The sequence below is a fragment of the Poecilia reticulata genome, chromosome 5, assembly GCF_904066995.2.
Source record: "Poecilia reticulata chromosome 5, P_reticulata-male-v2, whole genome shotgun sequence".
Lineage (NCBI taxonomy): Eukaryota > Metazoa > Chordata > Actinopteri > Cyprinodontiformes > Poeciliidae > Poecilia > Poecilia reticulata.
The window spans coordinates 8,942,886-8,960,040 of record NC_088834.1 but is presented as its reverse complement, the minus strand read 5'-3'; the positions used below and the strand labels follow the sequence as shown (position 1 = coordinate 8,960,040).

General features: G+C 37.6%; 1 long non-coding RNA gene across 1 annotated transcript; it reads left to right on the top strand.

The window, feature by feature from the left end:
• Positions 1-818: 818 nt before the first annotated feature.
• LOC103464858 (uncharacterized) lies at positions 819-9,690 on the top strand. The gene is made up of 3 exons (XR_533719.2): positions 819-979; positions 8,984-9,062; positions 9,619-9,690. It is a non-coding gene; the product is annotated as an uncharacterized LOC103464858 (long non-coding RNA).
• Positions 9,691-17,155: the final 7,465 nt, after the last annotated feature.

Sequence of the window (17,155 nt, the reverse complement as noted above, 5' to 3'; positions counted from 1 at the left end):
AGCTTAAACCTCAAGCTGTAAAATGAACAGGAATGTTGACTTTTATAGCAATGCAGTATATGATGGGCGAGTTTTAGGGCAGCACTCCAGAGGAAGCCACCCCACAATTTACATCCAAAGTGAGTTTTGGTTCTGAGCTTAGCTCCCTTAGGCTATGTCATGCACTGGTTCAAAAACTGCCTTAGCTTGCACTATCAGGATGCAGGTTAGGACATTTTGTAGAACAGGGGTTTGCAACTCTAGTCCTTGAGGCCTGGTAGCATTTAGATGTGTCACAGGTCTAACCCACCTGAATCCAATGGCTGAATTATCTCCTCAGTATGCAGTCAAGTTCTCCAGAGGTCTGCTAATTACCTGATTATTTAAGTCAGGTGTGTTGAAGCAGACACATCTAAAAGTTGTACAACAACAGCCTTCAGGGGCTGGAGTTGTAGACCCCCTGCTGTAGAGTTTGCTTTCAATGGTTCTTCTTCATCACAATTCATGGTGTGTGGGGAATTCATGTTGATTGATGGCACATGAATACATTTTGAAACAGTTGAAAATACTAGAGACTTTCTTCAGACTTTAGGATTCATCTAACATGCTAATTTAAGGGTATGTTTTTTTTTTTGCCAGCTATGTGCATATTCCACAGGATGTGCAACACGCAATTATCTTTATGTTCAAGAAGCTTAGGAGTATTATATTGTTGCCTTGTTCTATTTCTTCTTTAAATTAAACAATTTAAAGAAGACATTGTTGCATGTAACCAAGCAACAATGTAAGTTGCTTGGTTACATGCTTTTTGATGCAGTCAGAATAGTGTCTAAAAGCTATTCTTGTGGTAACCATGGCATCTAGAGTGTCACAATAAACTTCCGAAATCAGTGCCTGCCCGTTATGGGCATGGTTAGGCTAACATATTTCCAGTATACTTGCTCTTTTATGATGACCATGCCACACAGATGTGCACAGGCCACACATGGATAAACTACAGGTATGCTGCCACCACGATACTAAACCACCATGATCGCATCTCTCACATTTTTTGTTCAAAACTGTGCTCTTGATGCACTCGATGCAACCCATCCATGCTCTGTCTGACTTTTAATCCTGTGACGCATATATCCCAGTGTAACGTTTGCAAAATTGGCATAGTGCATGTAGGTGGTAACACAGGGCTCCACCAGGTGGATAGGGTCTCAAAACACTTATGTAACAGTCCAGTTCCTTTTCTCCTCATGCCAAATAAGAAGTCTTTGATTTTGCCGGTTCTTCAGGGGGGGGTTGACATGGATTGTGTGACATTTGTAGCCAATGCCTAGTATTTGTCTGTGTGTGTTTGCTCTTCTGGAATAGATTTTGCTTGGAAATCCTCTCAAGGCTGTAATTCTCCCTGTAGTGGGTGCACCTTTTCGTACCACGCTTTTTCTTTCCACTCAATTTTCTGTTAAAATGCTTAAATCCAGAACTTTGTGAACAACTAGCATCCTCAACAATGACCTTTTGTGACTTGCCCTCCTTGTGAAGGGTGTCGATCATTGTCTTCTGGACATCTGTTAAGACAGTAATCTTCCCCATGATACTGTAGACAGTGAAAGACTTTAAAAGCTCTGGAAACATTTGTTTTGAGTTAATGGGTTAATTAGGGTGTGATACTGCAAGTTTCCAATAATTACCTTCTTCATAATCTAATATGAAATTATGTAATTTTTCAAATGGGCTTCTTTTATGAACACAAAAACTGTGTTTATTATTAAAAAGTATTTAGTAAAAGTCATGCAAGAAATACCATGGATAAAAAGTTTAGTTTACAAAGGATATGCAGACCACAACCATCAATATCTGTTCAAGTTTTCAACATTATTTTATAGGGTTGGGATAAAGTTCCATTTGAGGGTTGCACTGTCCTGCCCGTTCTCACATAGTTCAGCAACAACTATGTGAATGTACAGAAGTCACATTCTCTAGTTGTTCAGGCTGACACATTGATACCTTCAGTTTAATAATTATGCGTAACGTCAGATTTATCCTCATCTGTGATTAAGGAAATTCATTACAGAAATTATATGAAAAATCTGCAGAAATGATCTTTTCTCATGAATTTGATCTGAATTATTGTGATTTGATTTAGGTTTTGTGATCATGCAACTGCAAATACCATGCAGACTTTTACCCACCCACATTTTCAGCCAATCCAAACTTTTGAAATCCACACACATCATCATGCACACAGTTTATTTGTGCCTCTACCCTGCAGCATGTTGGATACATACAGCAGGTGATAGGGTTAAACCTGCAGCTTCTGCTCTGGCTCCGCCCCCCCTCTTCTCATCCCTGTATGCCTGCAGGCAAATCGGGTGGCTCAGGGCCGATTCATGTCGTTCCAAAGATTAACACCAGCAATTTGACCTGTCAGCGTGCTCATGAATCACCTGGATAAGGCATCATAACTCCTCAAGATTTATTAGAAACACATAGGCCAAATTTTCCTACTAAAGTAAACGGAGGAACGCCTGAGGTTTTAAGGATGTAGGTAGAGAATGTGTGGAGAAAAAGGGGAGATTAGCAAACGGGATGCTAAGATCATAATGGAGCCGATTTAAATCCAAAATTGTGTTACGTTTATACCTGTATCCAAGCAAACCTAAAAGCTCTGATTTGCTGTTTTACTATTGTCGATAATTATGTGCTTGCATAGCTCACTAGATGCCATTATGATGTACATTTTCATACATCGTTAAAACCTAAATTTGCTGAATAGATTTTTGTGTTTAAGGAATTGTTCATCATTTTGGCATTATGTATTAATTAATTTAATTATTTGTACTCCTTGATACATGTTTCAAAACTAGACTCTTCAAAGTTTCTCAGATAATTTCTAAAGCTTTTTTGTTCCATTTGAATTAGTTATTAGTAAACTTTAGTTCCAACTTTACGTTGGAACTACGTAATTTTTTTATTTTCATTTTTTTTATATTTGTCCTAATTGTAACAAATAGGTTTTTTGAAAAACAAGATACAAATACGCTGGGCTGGGCTCTCCCTTAGAGATAGGGTGAGAAGCTCGGTCATCTGGGAGGGACTCAGAGTAGAGCTGCTGCTCCTCCACGTCGAGAGGAGCCAGTTGAGGTGGCTCGGGCATCTGGTCAGGATGCCTCCTGGACGCCTCCCTGGTGAGGTGTTCCGGGCACGTCCCACTGGGAGGAGGCCTCGGGGAAGACCCAGGACACTCTGGAGGGACTATGTCTCTCAGCTGGCCTGGGAACACCTTGGGATTCCCCCGGAGGAGCTGGAAGAAGTGGCTGGGGAGAGGGAAGTCTGGGCCTCCCTTCTGAAGCTGCTGCCCTTGCGACCCGACCCCGGATAAGAGGAAGAAAATGGATGGATGGATGGATGGATGGATGGATGGATGGATGGATGGATGGATGGATGGATGGATGGATGGATGGATGGATGGATGGATGGATGGATGGATGGATGGATGGATGGATGGATGGAAATACATAATGTTAGACTGAGAAAAAAAAGTTACATGTGATTGACAGAGGAGCTGCACAAATGAGCAGCTGGGGAGAAAAAAAGAGAGAGAATCATACATCAAACATCAGCCGAAAACATCACATAGATGGACATAAAGTGGCTGTCTGGTGTAAATGTTGGAGTGACAGAGTTTAACCATCAGAACCAGTCTGAGCAGTTCCTGGTACCAGAAGAATCTTTTGTCAAGTGTCAGGTGTTAATTATTCAGATTCTTTACTGTCTCTCAACAATGCGACACTCTAAGCTTTGAATGTCCATGCACAGTTGATTTCAAAATGAAAACTTTGGCATGTTAAGCCAGTTACTGCCAATAATAATGATTCATATAAAATGCTAATGCTGTTGACGTGAGCTCAGATGTGTTTGGACATTGTGCTTTGTGGATGGGGTTCTTGCTGTTTAGACTATCAAGTAAGAGTACTTTAAGGTAACATGGAAAGCAACATCCTTTAATAAACAAGGTTTAAAATATCTTTTGGTTAAAGAATTCTGATTTAATTTAGTTTTCTAATCTAATCCAATAAAATTAGATATCGTTTTGCTCATTTTAGTCCTGCTTTTGACATTATCCTGCCTAACTCCTGCTTGTACACAGGTCTACTCCAAAAAATTGTTTTGTATTATTTATTTGGCTCCAGTGGCCTTTATTTGAAAGTGCTATGACAGGAAAGTCAGACAATGACAGAGAGGGAAGACATGTGGCAAAGGTCACCAGGCCAAGAATCAAACCTGCGACGGCCGTGTCGAGGACCAAGGCCTCCCTATGTGGGCCGTGCTCAACCCCTGTGCCACCACAGCGCCTCCAAAACAAAATTTTACAGGTACATGGTTACTTTGAAGTTTTAAAGAAGATATTCTTTATTTAAAGGTAAAAAGCAATTGAGTCTACCTAAGCTATATCTGATCCTCAAGCCTTTAGTTCTCCAGTCTTCCGCAGAAAGTCCTTCAGTTGTTTGAGCAAGATTTTTTGCAGTCAGAAAATTGGAGCATTGAAGTGAGAAATAATACACTAGACTAGGCTCTGAATATTTCCTGTTAAAGGAACATACTGTTCAAATGAGGAACCAAATAGGTATTTAGACTAACTCCGCAAACTTAAATGTTTGTCTACTTTATTTGAGCAATTTGTGTGCTGTTAACTTTGGCACAAAAGGTTTTCCCACAATTTCCTCTTACTTTTGGACCTATAAATCGCTCTGCCACACACCAAATAACAGAGTGCAAAAAGAGGGAGTAGAAGTAAGCAAAGTGTCGTAAATAAAACAGTGTTACAAAAAACCCAATAAGCTTGAGGCAGGTACTTCATAATGCTGCAAAATCACACGTCTTTTTTATCAATGTTGCGACTTTTAATGGGCTGGCAGTGAGGCCGTTGGCTGCAGTTTCAGGAGTGACAGAAGTTCAACACAGAAAGCAAAGAGGAGGGCTTCAGAGTCAGAGCTGGCACTGCCTCTACAATGAAGAAAAGTAGCATGATATAATATAATCAGGTCTATGTTAATGAGGAGCAAATTAACAGTCTTGATTTTTTGCCACAGCAGTTGAAGAAGTCTATGGCTACACTGAAAATTGTGTGGAATACATATAATGTTTAAGTTTTTGTTCTTGCTGTTACATTCATGCATTTTTGTTTTGTTTCATTTAATCTGTTCTATAAAAAGATTGTAAAAAATAATGGTATATTACAAATTAGAACATGTTTATAACATATCCATCTGATTATAGCTTTTATGTTTACCGGTTGTGATCACAGAGGTATGTTAATACCGTTTAATGACTGGATCTTTTGTTCAGGCACATTACACCTTACTAAGGAACATCATTATTATTAATTATTATTATTATTATTATTATTATTATTGTTACTTCAAAACGAAACCAAAGTAAAATACATTTTCAGATAACATAAATAAATCTATCAAAGATCTTCTCCTTTTTTGCTCATACATCAAACATCAGAGAAACAAAAGAGACATAATGCATATGATTACTGAAATGTCACTCTGTCAACACAGAGTGACATTTCAAAGATGCCCTCCAGTGACCTTCCAGTCAATTCATCAGTGTCAAAGTCGTGAAGTGCTCTTCCAAGAATATGACAAAAAAAACAGAGGCTTACTAACATGTTACTGCAACATCAATATTTGAAAAAAAAAATGCTCTCCCACTAGCCATGGGAATAAATATCTCAAATGAAATTTCAGTTTTTATTTTTTAAGCTCAAAGTTAAATGTTTTCAATCTAATTTCTTGCAACACTGTCTGTTCTGCAGTTCTAGTGATTATATTTGCATAACTAAAGAAAAAGAGTAAACCAATTGATAAGTGAATGTAGATTGGTGACCAAATTATCATTTATTGTTCCCTGGTCAGATTTTAAATCATTGTTATTGTATTAGTAATAATCAACAGCAGGTGCAGTTATTTAATTGAACAGTAATATTAAAAATAAAAGAGGTAAGCAATAGAATATCAAGTAATGTATGGAAAGACAGTTATCAAAACAATGTTTTCATAAACAAGTTATAATTTGACAACAAATCACTTGACAAGTCCAGTCAGAGAACATAAATAACTTAAAATTTTAAGAAATAACCAAATAGGGACTAAGTTGAAAAAGTATATCTAAACTTTTGATGACCTGTTCCGTGTAAATGGACAGCAAACTGTTATAAACATGTGCATTATTATGTTTGCAGTTTGGAAATAATGTCATTAGCTCACCATGATGGTTGTGATTTGTAAGTGGAAACGTAACTCAAATAGTCACCACTTCCCACCTGCTCTGTTGGTCCTCTGTGAAAGCAGTGCAGCAGTATAATTGCTTGTCTACCTGCAGGGCTGCCACACCTTTTCAAAAAGAAAAAGTTATCTGAAGAGTGAGTAAGAGTTAGTCCAGCTCTTTCTGAAATGTTGGAGTAACTTTATTGTTTCACATAAAACTGCTTAGCAGTAAAATATTAAATACATTCTTTGTAGTATTGATACTGGGTGTGTTTTTACATCTAATCTATGCTGAGCAGCACACCTCTTAGGACATTTAAGATATACAGTGGTCATACGATTACTCATCATTTTGGAATTAATTAGTGATATGGGATCAAATCCTTGGAAATGTGCCAATGTTGAGCAAGAGGCTTTCAACTGTCAGTTTAAAAACAGCTGTATTTAATCCCCTGGGGGAAATTTTGAGCTTCTAATAAAAGTTGGTGTTTTTACTATGTCAAACTTAATTATTGTCATGAAACAGGCAGAAAAGGTTGCAGTGAATAGTGAATACTTGGTTAACTGAGATGCTGTGTGGACTGTTTACAGACTGACATGAACAGGTTTGTCACCTTATAAGGTAATGTACAAAACATCCAATAAAGGAAATGCGTGTGTACTTTGTTGCTGCTGCCCACAAATAATAAGAGACCTTTTGCTGCAAAGCCCTTTTATTTCTGCTTTTGAATTTGCTTTCAATAGAATTACTTTTTTGTGCACAAAAAATAAAAACTACAAAGAAAATAAACAATTTTATACTATTTGAGAATCCCTATCAGGATAACTTAAGAATCCCTTTTGCAAGAATGTTAGCACTGTGCTCTTTACCAGTTGAATCACTGTCACCTCTTCTACCTAAATAGATGACATACTGTACAAATCATTTTTTCGCAACAGTAAATAATCCAGCTTTTACTAGATCAGGTTTTACACTTTGTGTTTCCATAACTTTAATAGCAACAATAAATGGTTTTTTTTTCGATTGTTTGTAATTTCTTTCACATTTTCTTGTCCATTCACACCAAACTTTATAACACATGGTAAGAGTATTTTTAGGCCCACTCTTTCTCAGCGGTTTACAAACTAAATGTAACAGTGTCCACTTCCAGCTTCCTCAAAGTCTAAAACTTTAATTTCGGATGGATGTCATAGTTTGTTCTTTCATAGCGTTTAGCTGGGAGACCATGAACATGAAATTATTTGCTGTGACCTAGCTGCACTGAATTTCAAACAACTTGTTAAATGTGAACTGGCATAGAGAGTTTTTGCCATGTCTTAAAATCAAAATATATGTATATAAAAAAGTAAAGAGAAGTTTAATAACCAAGTTTCTAAGTTATTTAGTCAAATAAATGTCCTCTTAAACTGCCCTCTGTTTTGACATGTTGGTGATTTTAAAGTTGTTGTTATCTCTCTGTCTCTGTACTAAAGAATGTGAGTCACTCTGCTCAGTCCTGTGTTAGTTAATTACCGAGTCAGTCATAGATAGCAGCAGAAGGCCTTTGGGGTGTAAATCATTTTCTTTGTTCCTCCTGTCTCTTTGTCCTTCTCAGGTTTTTGCTTTTCACCAGTTGAGCTTTATTTCAGAGGTACATAAGTGGGTTAGAATACCAGTGCACTCTATTAACAACTTTTACAGTAATCTGCTGACCAATTAAAGCAGATATGTTCAAATCACAATTCTTTTAACTACAATCAGAGACAGATTCAGTTAAGGGAGAACAGATTGTCTGTTTAAGGGAAGAAACAAGCGATGGGATGGCGCAGCACATGAAAAATGAAATACCTAAAAGTAATTTTCAATGTTTTTGAACAGTCTATGGTAAGCCTAGGGACTTAATTAAAATAAATTGGAAAAAGAAAATGCAGTTTTTCACTAGACATGCACTGATTTGAAGATAACGTTCTACCTTGTTGCCTACTGTGAGAATAGAACTCGATAATATACAAAATGGCATAAAATATTGCAACTTCACATAGTGAATGCATGACTTTGTAGTGGTTCAGTTAATGTTACACTTTTGAAAGTGGACAAAATAGTCCAGACAAAGTCATTCAGTCACAACAGCTTTGTTTGGGGATCGTCACAAGAAGCTGCCCGATCGGGGCAGCAACTGAGTATGATGAACTTCCCAAATCTTAATAAGCAAATTTTGACTTGCCATTTCAAGTATAAATATCTAAAATCAGAATTTCAAACCAGCATAAGCAAAACTTTAAGTTCGTCATTGTTTAGAGAAAACCAAGGCTGCAGCAAAAGGAGGTTCTACAACGTATCAGCTATTCTGAAAAAACAACAAAAAAACATGGTTGCTCTCCTTCCTCTTGACTTTTATGTTGGTTCATACAGAATCAAATTAAAGTTGAAGTTTGTGGTTGAAATATGATAAAGTATGAAAATATTCAAAGTCATAAAGCATGCCATGTTGTGCAACATTTCTACACAAACAGGTAATATCATAAAATGTACACCTGCCAGAGGTAGAAAACTGGTAACAGCCATTCACACGTGTAAAATCAAGAAAAAAATAGTTCTCACTAGTCACACATAGCTTTACAAATACGCATACTTATTCTTAATGTGCTCATGAGCAATGTCACTATTTAATTTGTAGAGCCTTTAATGTCTTGGCCTGCTCAGTGATGTCTTACCCAGTTCCACACTTTTTTTTTCTTTTTTTTTTTTGCCCCAGGCACATGCTTTCAATCACTAGAGGGATAAAAAGGCTCAAGTTGATGGGATTTGGGATTCACACAGAGATCAAACTTGTGGTACGTATCCTGAATGTAATAAATCTGTCAGTCAGAAGCACCCTATAGATTGTCACCCAACGACTTACAGCCAAGCTGAACTTATAATTTATTCATGTTTAGTTGCTTTTCCACATTTCATATTTTATTAATTTTTGTCCTTTATTTTATTGTGATGTAACATAATTGTTATGCAATTATGAAATCCAACAAATCTATTTTTCGTTTTTCAAAAGAATTCTTAATATATTTCTGTTTGTCATTTAGTGGTAATTTAAGGTCTGTTTGGACGAGTTTTGGTCCTTGTTAACCCTGACTTCGGGGCTTTTTTTCTCTTTTGTGATCACTGTCATGTTGTTTATGATAAACATAGCTGAGAGGTCTATCTGGATGAATGCATACGTTTGACAGTGCAGATTTTGATGTCTTTCAAGAAGAGAGAAGAAAGAAGCGGAAAACAAAAAAAATAGTTTTGTTTTCCTCTTTGTGGTTTATATTTGTGTCCTGCTCTGTTTTTCTTTCTCTTTCTTATTGAAACACAATGTGAAACCCCACCTCCTTCCTGCTTCATGACCAGTTTTGGACACATATTCTGGAACTGCCTCAGGAGGAAAACCTTTAAATAAATCATCCCAAACCCTGCATAAGACACTATTGTTTTCTTGCACAAGTGCAGTCTTTCTTGCATTGTGCTTTCTTTAATTTTCAAATGATGTATCTAAATTTCAAAGCAATTCTTACCAGATGAGCACTCTGCACGAAGACAAAGAAAATGGCTGATTTCAATTGCAGTCTGTCATTTCTTGTTTAACTTGGCTTGCTTGTTGGAAAAGGTGGGGGGTATATGCAAAATAAAAGTTTGCATAGCATAAAAGACGGCTTCTTTTTGCAACACGAACACCAACCCAAGATTCTAAAAGTTTGCAAACAGCGATGGCTGTTCATATTTTGCCCAAAATGAATTTCATGTCTACTCAGAGTATCACAGCTGTTGGCCACTCAGGTAGCAGTGAGTTGAACGACTGACTGACAGTCGAACCTCTAAACGAGAAGAGAAAGAAAACAAAAGTGAGAATGTAAAATAAGAGGGTGATGGCGGATTTGTTGCATGCACTTATGATAAAATGTCAAAAAGATTCCAAAATCATGAATTATTTCTTTAAAAAAACAATTGGCTGGTAAATTATAGTCAAGGCAACCATCAAACACAGAAGTGTGATACAGGATTCTATTTGTTTTTATGTTGACTGATAATTATATAAAGCACAACATTTTCCTAAATAGGTGAACAACAACATTTTAACATTTAACACCTGTGCTTTTTTTATTATTTCCAACCTAAACTTTAGAGTTGGAGGGAATATTGATTGTGCGACTTGCGGTAAAACATTTGACAAAAATAGTTGTCATTCCTCCAGCGTGACAGGGAGCTTAGTGTAGGTTTGCATTTTTGTTTTCTTTTAGCATTGCACAAGTCTTTACCCTGCCTATTGTATTACAGACCTCCCCCACCAACCACCTACTATACACTTGCTTTGTAGGTGCGTCAAAATATTGGAGGCCTGAAAGGTAATTAAAGGAGATGGTGATCTTTCTGACCTTACCACACCCAACACTTAGCCAGACGTGTTTTCTGAATATAGCAGCCCTTCCCAGCCTTGTATACATGACAATGGTAAGGGTCACAAAGCAGGCTGGGAGGGCCAGAAAGAAAGAAAGAGAGAAAAGACAAAAAAAGGAAGAAAGACAGTTTCTTGTAAATAATGGATGTTCACAGATCTATGAATATATTGAAATTCATGACAATTACCACCACTGGAGGGCTCTAGTTCTCTCCAGTTTCTTTTAGCTTTAGGGCACCACAGCAGAACTTCATATATATATATATATATATATATATATATATATATATATATATATATATATATATATATATATATATATATATATATATATATATATGTGAAGTTCTTTATTCCTATATATGAATATAGGAATATATTCATATATAGGAATATATGAATATAGGAATAAATAAAAACATGCATAGTGTTAGTGTTACAGTATTTTCCACAAACCAATGACTCCACTCACTGTATGTTTTTTAGTGCATTAGTTACATATATGTACTTTCAGAATTTGCAGAACCTACTTTTGTTTACTAAAAGTTTGATACACTACGTGCATGGCGGATATTTTCTTCATTTCTTTAAAGTCATCTAAATAGTGTACTACATGTATGATGATAAAACTGAAGTGTTGAATATTGCTTTGACAATTGCTCTGAGCCATTTCCAAGCACCCTTGCGGAGTGTGTTAATTGATGAAATCTTCTAATGAATGGGCCAAAAGCATGCCCTTGGGTTTGTTTTAATAACATCTGCCACAGGAACAAACTGAAGCATTCTTGGATTTGTGTGCTGAATATCCAAGGCATCTGATGTGACTGACACGCAGATCCAGTTATCTATAAGAAATGACATCCGTGTCTTAAGTATTGGTTTTCATGTGATAGGCAGTTCATTTAAATCTGATTTGCCACCAGCAAAATGTGCTGGGCAGGAAATCCTTTGGAAAAGATATTAATTGAAATTACAACTGGTTATTTTCTGCCTTTTTTTTCTAGGTTTCCTTTAGCAAATAGTCACACAGTTATAGTATGTGATTATGTTAGTTTTTTAACTGTTTGGTGTGCCATTGCACAGTTCTGCTAAAATATATGCAGGCATTTTCAATAATATTTTCTGGTGTAAATCTTAAAAGAAGTATTAAAACACACATTTCAACATACTGAAGTATGATGAAGCTTTCTTTAGAAAGGGACCTTGAACATGAGCTTTGTATAAAAAAAACTAAATAAATGTATGTGTGGGAACATTTTGTCACTTTCACTTTATCAAAGATCAACTACATTTAGCACAAGATAAACAGTACATTTCCCCAGGTTTAGAAGATTAAAACACATTAAAATGAACTAACCTCGACAACATATTAATAATGCATTCAAAAGCATATCCAATAACGACACTTACACCAAAGTGAGATTCCGGCATACTGCCAGGCAGGCAGTTCATATTGTTTCTTTACTCCCTCGGGCTCTCTTCAGCATGAAAACATGTTGAAAACATCCAATCTTTGAAATTCACAGTTTCAGGAAGTGGGAACAGAAATTCATTTCACCAGTTCTCATTAAAAACCATGAAAAACCAAGATCAGGTTGTATTTTGGGTTTCCAGTCTATTCCAGTATGATTTTTTTCTAAATCTTTCTACTGCCATTTTAATTCATCAATATATGTAGGATATATGTGTTTAGTTATATTTCCTGGAAAAGAATTTCAACATTGTCAAGAAATCAATCTTTATCTTTATCTACAGCAGCATGTCACACAATTAATTCTAGAAGTCTTCAACTTGTAAGGCTCCGAGCCAGCTAAGATAACTGTGATGAAAAAAGAAAAAATAACAAACACAAGAAGAACATGAATTTCATATGTAATGATCCATCCTTTCACGCCACCAGGTGTAATGATACCTGTATAAGTGTATAGTCCACTGCACCTATACGGGTGTAGCAGCTTCTTTCCTAAATGGAAACAAAATGGTGCCGAACCCTCTGAGATATATGGAAAAACGTTCCACGTTCAAGTTTGAAAGATTGCACATGTGTTTTACATAATTTTCCACATTTAAAAGGCGCTTTCACTACGTCAAACATTTTGCTATAATATTTTTTTACCTGCGTTTTAAATTACTATCACATTTGGAATCTGTGAGAACGTGAACTCCACATGATCACATGTTTGCACATGAAAATGCTCAAACTTAATTAAAAAAAGAACATTGTTGTTAGATGTTAAAATCAATACCCAAGCAATGTTATGTTTCCCTTGCAAGCTATGTTAGTAATTTAGACTTGAGTGGCATTTCATTCTTACAGATGTGTTCAATATTTAGAAATTAACTTTGTGATCCTCACATCAAAGTGATGTTTTAGACTGCATTGCTGTGAGAAAAAAAAAATCTTAAATGCTAAAATCAAATCAAAGAATATTTGTCTTCTCGGTTGTGTACTTGTCAGGGTTCATAGATGTATTTCTCTTCTACTATGTAGGTCCATATAACACAGTTGACCCCCCGCAAACCTCCGGCTAAGTATCTGCTCGCCTTTGCATGAGAACACAGCAGCTTTTCCACCCTTATTAAAGACACTGCCAGAGTGACTCAGAGCCAAGAGTCCTCTCTGTGACTACACCCAGCCTCTCTCCCCTGAAAACTCATCTTCTTTCTATCAAGAAACATCTAAAAGAGGTTAAAATGTACTATCAGCTGGTCTGCCCAGTCAGGTTCACTTAGCAGGGACATGGGGATCTGCCCTCTTAGTGTTCCACATAGATTCCAGGAACACCTGGGGCAGTGGGGAGGAATTCTTAATGTCACAAATGAATATGTAAATACCACTGCGTGTCATAACACATGCATTAGTCATACTCTGATCTAAGAACAGCCAGGATGCCAAACTGCTATCGCTGCACAAGCAATGCCTGAAGAATCCAAGATTCACTGTGAAAGGGTGAGATTTGGAAACTTTCAGCCAGAACCATATCGTTGTACGTTTTACAGACATTACCGCCACATAGGTTCTTCTATCACAGAATGGGAGGAAAGAAAATATGAATGTAAGGGAGAAGACAGAACACGTTTTAAATACTTCCTCATTTGTCGGTACTATCAGCCTAATTAAAACTGTATTTCCATTGGAAACTTTGAACCAATTTCTAATCAACATCAAAGCAGTTCTTTCTTTGGTACTTTCCCTCTGGCTTAAGCTTCAAGTGGAAAGTGAGCAGTTGCAACACATCTTGTGTAATTTCCTGGAAATTTTAAATGTCCAAAATTACACACAATTTTCAGTTCTGAACTTTATGTTCTTTGGATACATTAGAACGTAGGAGAACATAGAATCACTAACTCCTATATGGAATGAATATTGGGTAGAACAACTAATGCGCATTGATGTGATTGACTTTTATCACAAATTAAATTATCTAAAAATGTTCATTATTTTCCTGTAGTGCTACCAATTATCTTTACTGTCAGGAAGTCATTTGTATTTAAGCCTTTTTTGTCATTTTACATGTTAATAAAATGCCATAAGTTATTAAATGCCTTGACAAGCAGTGGCGGTTAATGATATGGGCAACATGGGCAGCCGCCCAGGGAGGAATCTTGTCGAGGTGGAATGAGAGTCCTCTCCTTCCTGCATCGGTCCCTCCAACAGCATTGGTCTCCTTAATACAAACTTTCGAGTGAAGCTGTAGTTTATGTACACAATAGAGGCCAATGAAGTCATTATGATTCTGATCATTATGCCCTTACTACCTTTCTCCTAAAAGAAGAGATAGATGTTTTTTCATGCAGTAAATTACATTTGGTCATGTATATAAATGTGTGCGTGCGTGCGTGCGTGCATGCGTGCGTGCGTGCGTGCGTGCGTGCGTGCGTGCGTGCGTGCGTGCGTATGTGTGTGTGCGCGCACTTCTAATGAAACATGCTGCTTTGCATACCTATAAAACTCCCCTCTGACAGAAACCCTTCACTAAATCACTTTTCTAAATTTCTGATGTAATGCTGTAGAGGCAAAGGTTGCACTCAGTCCAGGGTGCCATCCCCAAACCAATGGCCAGAAATGATCGTTTATTTAAAAGGAAAGTTAAATGGAGAGGTTCTACAACAGAGGAATCAGACATAGTGTTTATAGTGTCAAAGCCTTATGCACCAGTACCGTACAGATAGATGGAGCTGTACAAAACTAAGGACACACGCATGAATTCAGAAACATACACATTCTCACAAGTGGATGGAAATAATTAGTGGAGAACAAAGCTGAAAAAATGTGAGTGGGTAAAAAATGTTGAAAACACAAGCGTGGTAAATGACCTCATAAACACCCAGACCCATCTCTCTTCTTTTCTTTCCATCTCCCTCAGTCACTGTTTTACAATGATTTCAGTTTGTTTTTTCCTCTGGTTTTGTTGTAAGATGTAAATGAAGAACATCAAAAGACTCTTTCTCTCCCTCTCGTAAAGCCCACCCCTCTCTCTTTCACCCACTGTCAGTCCTCCTTGGCTGCTTACTTTCTTCATCTGGTCCTCATATGGGCTTCATTCCCCCCTACTGCAATCCAGCCCAAAACTATTTCCTCTTTCAATTTCCAGGGGAAGTTGTTAAATGGTTTCTGAACCAAACAAGTTTCTCTCTCTCTCTCTCACTCCTCACTTTTCTCATTTCTCAGCTATTTTTCAAACTTTTGCACTGTTTAGACAGCACTTATAAGCTGTCAACCAAAAAAATCTTTTAAAAAAATGAACACTTCCTTGAGTGAAATAATAGCTAATATGATTCAACTTTCTATTAAGAAGCGGATCTGTCTAGAGGAGAAAATTTGAAAGGGATGTCAGCATGTAAATAGAATCATTACCGGAGTGAAAACATAGCTGTTAAGTAGCTTGACTGTCCTGTGGTAAACTGGTAGACTGTCTCACACACACATGCATCCACACAGGCGTTTTGTCCTGAGAATGCAGTCAGGCGGGAAGGAGAGCTATAGCTACAGGGCCAGAAAAGCATGCTCATCTGAAGGACAAACGCTAACCAGGCAGACTTTCCTCATCCCCCCGTCTCGTTCCCTCCTACCCCTCTCTGAGCCTACTCCATGCCCTCTAACCTCGCTACTAGTACAGAGAACAGAGAAAGAAGAAGATCTATAAATCCGACCCCCCCCAACACCACCTCCCCTCTTTTCTCCACTCCCCATATTTGTCGTTGGCAGCGGTGAGGCAAGGCTGGAGGTGGTTGGTAGCAGGTCTTCAGAGTAAGCTGTGATGACAGGTGTCACTGAGTTTCATGGGCGGACCTGTGACGAGTGTCCTGCTCACTTACAATCCTCAGTTTGGCGCTTTTCACAAGTCACAAACTGATGAGTGCCAAAAGAGGGTAGCAGAATGCATCTGCCCAGCTTGTGTTCTCTCAAAGCTGGTATATGGTTTTTGCTAAAGCATAAGAATACAAAGAACTGTAATTTAAAGCATCTGAAGAGCTACATCTCTCCACAGGAAAACTTAGTCAAGGGTATTCATGTGCACAGATGGACAGAAACACACACATGCATACACACGCATACACATGCGGATAACCTCCCTCAAGCCTGGCACCACACACACGCCGGCTGCCAAGCCAGTTTAGTGTAGTCTGGAAGAGCTGCTCTGTCTCAGGGCAGGGACAATGCAAACAGTGCCTGTAGCTCCTTCATGAAGTGGGTAAAGTAGATTTGCCATAGGACTAGAAAGAAGAAACTCACAGACATGTCTGTCTTGTTTAACATGATCTGCAAAAAAGCCTTTGTCGGGTGGAGAGAGGTTGTTCACACTCCATAAAGTCTGCTCCAATGACAAATGATGACCAAACAGCCTTAATTAGGGTTGCTTGGTTTCTACATGCACATGGTCTGGTGTTGGATTCTCATAACGGCATACAGTCAGCTCTGCAAACCAAATTAATTGTAAGAAAACATCATTGGCTTGTTTCTGCCACTTTAAGTGCCAGACACTGCTTGTTATGTCAGTTTGTATTGTTGTCATGTGAGATCACAGGGTTTTCATGCTTTTTTCACACATAGCATGTGATGAGGAGAGGGAAGGCTGGAGGAAGGCTGACAAATTCAGGAACAACAATCATCTTATTCCCAAATTAATCATGAAGATCATGACTTACAACTGAGAATGGTGTAAGTAATAGCTAAAAAAATAAACATTGTAATAGTGATGAGTATCACGAGCATCAAAAGTATGCAAGCAGTTTTCCAGTTCTGATTTTCAGTAAAAAAAAAAAAAACAGAAAAAAAAAACATGCAGGCTCAGCTGCTAGGGACAATCCTCTTTTCCCACTCAGCTCCCCCAGTTATGTGATCATAGCATGAAAAATCAGACAACATGGCACGGGAGGAGATGACCATTCATCAGATCATGACAAGTGCTGCATTTCCATCACACTAGGACACCCATTGTGCATACACATACTGACGAAGACTCTCCTTTGAGTTTGGAGAAGGGGTTG